Source organism: Anastrepha obliqua, chromosome 6 (genome assembly GCF_027943255.1).
Source record: "Anastrepha obliqua isolate idAnaObli1 chromosome 6, idAnaObli1_1.0, whole genome shotgun sequence".
NCBI lineage: Eukaryota > Metazoa > Arthropoda > Insecta > Diptera > Tephritidae > Anastrepha > Anastrepha obliqua.
This window is the reverse complement of record NC_072897.1, coordinates 16,262,127-16,264,626: the sequence shown is the minus strand read 5'-3', so window position 1 is coordinate 16,264,626 and position 2,500 is coordinate 16,262,127. Positions and strand designations below refer to the sequence as shown.

The window sequence follows — 2,500 nt, the reverse complement described above, 5'->3', positions numbered from 1 at the left end:
CGGGATTGAATTAATTGACTATTTATTAAAAAATAGACTAAAAATTAATCCCATTATATTTAAGTTAAGTTAATTATGCCATTAAGTTTAATATAACTCAATGACTTGCACATATGTTAGACTCCTTGGTCCGTGTTTCAAGACGGGTCCCGAAGGTATCCTGAATCTTTCGCATTGTTAATCATATAAATGCATACAAATAAATATTAATATCATAGATATTAAATTTTTTGTAAAATTCAAAAAATGAATTTTAGCATTATATATAATAAAATCTATCAACACTTTATCAAATCATTAGTATTTATTTTATGTTAATATGCTTAAAAAGCAAATTAATTTAAATAAACTTAATATCACCAATGATCTTTTGATAAATACTTTATTATGTTAATAGATTACAATGTCCTTATATGAAAAAAATGCACATTATTTTTTTAATTATTTAATGATGAATTTTTCATAATGGATATTCAGGTTCATCGGGCTTAACCTCTAAGCAGTTTCACGTACTATTTAACTCTCTATTCAGAGTTCTTTTCAACTTTCCCTCACGGTACTTGTTTACTATCGGTCTCATGGTTATATTTAGTTTTAGATGGAGTTTACCACCCACTTAGTGCTGCACTATCAAGCAACACGACTCTTTGGAAATATCTTTCTAGTAATCATTAACGTTATACGGGCCTGGCACCCTCTATGGGTAAATGGCCTCATTTAAGAAGGACTTAAATCGTTAATTTCTCATACTAGATATTAAGATATTCCATACACTGCATCTCACATTTGACATATAGACAAAGTGACTTAGTGCTGAACTATTTTCTTTTCGCTCGCCGCTACTAAGAAAATCCTTGTTAGTTTCTTTTCCTCCCCTCATTAATATGCTTAAATTCAGGGGGTAATCCCATATGAGTTGAGGTTGTTTTAATATTCTTTTTTTATCTTCTCACAATTTAATAAAAAAATTATATCATCTTTTCATCTCTATTTTTCTTTTCTCCTTTTATATATTGTAAATATATAAAAATAATAATAATGTAAAATGAGGCAATCCTAGAATAAAAAATTTAATTTTTATGCTAGACATTCCTCCTTTTAATTACATATATAAATTATTATTTTATATATATATATAAATAATATGAAAATTTTTTGTAAAGAATACTTAGATTCAATATTTTCATCATTTCATTTTATTTGAGAGGATTTTTTTTTTAAAGAATATATAATAAATAAAATTCATTATATATCTTTATTTTTTTTGCTATTAATATTATGAATTATTTAAAATCCAATAATATACACATTTGCTTAAATTCAATTATTTTTATAAAAGAATAAGCAACTTATTTAGCATAGTCTTACAACCCTCAACCATATGTAGTCCAAGCAGTACTTTAAAATTGAATTTAATGTACATAACAGCATGGACTGCGATATGCGTTCAAAATGTCGATGTTCATGTGTCCTGCAGTTCACACGATGACGCACAGTTTGCTGCGTTCTTCATCGACCCATGAGCCAAGTGATCCACCGCTTAGAGTATTTTTTTATTTATTTTTATTTATAACAAATGTCAATTTTTTTTTGCATATATTAATTGAAAGAGTAAAATTAAATAATATTAATAATATATAAATTGATTTTCTTTCAATAATATATATCAAATATATTTAACTCTAAACATTTTTATTAAGTTGCGAATGTCTTAGTTCAACAATAATACAGTGGTGGTATTTATTATGATTCAATTATTTTGTATTTTTTTAATCATTTTATGTATATATAATAATATAATAAATATATACCACTTTTGTTATTGTGAACAAATTAACTTATCATTCAATCAAATGAATAATAAGTACAACTTTTTATTTTCATGTTTAAAGGTTTTTAAAAGAAAAAAATAAGAAAAAACATTACAAAATGTACCATCATATATTATATTTAATATGATATAATTGATGGATCACAAATTGAATGAAAAAGAATAAAAAGAATTATGGATTCAAAATAATTATATAAATTTTTTTTTTTTTTTTCTTTTTTTTTTTTTTTTTTTTTTCTTTTTGTTCGTTTGTTTGCTTGTCTGTTTGTTTGTTTGTTTGTTTGTTTTTCTTACGGATATGGAACACAATAATGATCCTTCCGCAGGTTCACCTACGGAAACCTTGTTACGACTTTTACTTCCTCTAAATAATCAAGTTCGGTCAACTTTTGCGAAACAACCGTGACACACGAGGCGTCACAGTGATCACGTCCGGAGACCTCACTAAATAATTCAATCGGTAGTAGCGACGGGCGGTATGTACAAAGGGCAGGGACTTAATCAATGCGAGTTAATAACTCGCACTTACTGGGAATTCCAAGTTCATGTGAACAGTTTCAGTTCACAATCCCAAGCATGAAAGTGGTTCAGCGGTTTACCCGGACCTCTCGGTCTAGGAAATACACGTTGATACTTTCATTGTAGCGCGCGTGCAGCCCAGGACATCTA

General features: G+C 27.4%; 2 non-coding genes and 1 pseudogene across 2 annotated transcripts in view; all 3 read right to left on the bottom strand.

Moving 5' to 3' along the window:
* LOC129251078 (large subunit ribosomal RNA) overlaps positions 1–925 on the bottom strand; it is a 4,119-nt gene extending 3,194 nt beyond the window's left edge. Inside the window, exon 1 of the ribosomal RNA XR_008582910.1 lies at positions 1–925. This exon is cut by the window's left edge and continues 3,194 nt beyond it. This is a non-coding gene — a ribosomal RNA (large subunit ribosomal RNA).
* Positions 926–1,367: 442 nt separating this feature from the next.
* On the bottom strand, positions 1,368–1,548 carry LOC129250924 (5.8S ribosomal RNA; annotated as a pseudogene).
* A 592-nt stretch (positions 1,549–2,140) lies between these two features.
* Positions 2,141–2,500, bottom strand: part of LOC129251055 (small subunit ribosomal RNA) — a 1,991-nt gene continuing 1,631 nt past the window's right edge. The window contains exon 1 of the ribosomal RNA XR_008582890.1: positions 2,141–2,500. This exon is cut by the window's right edge and continues 1,631 nt beyond it. This is a non-coding gene — a ribosomal RNA (small subunit ribosomal RNA).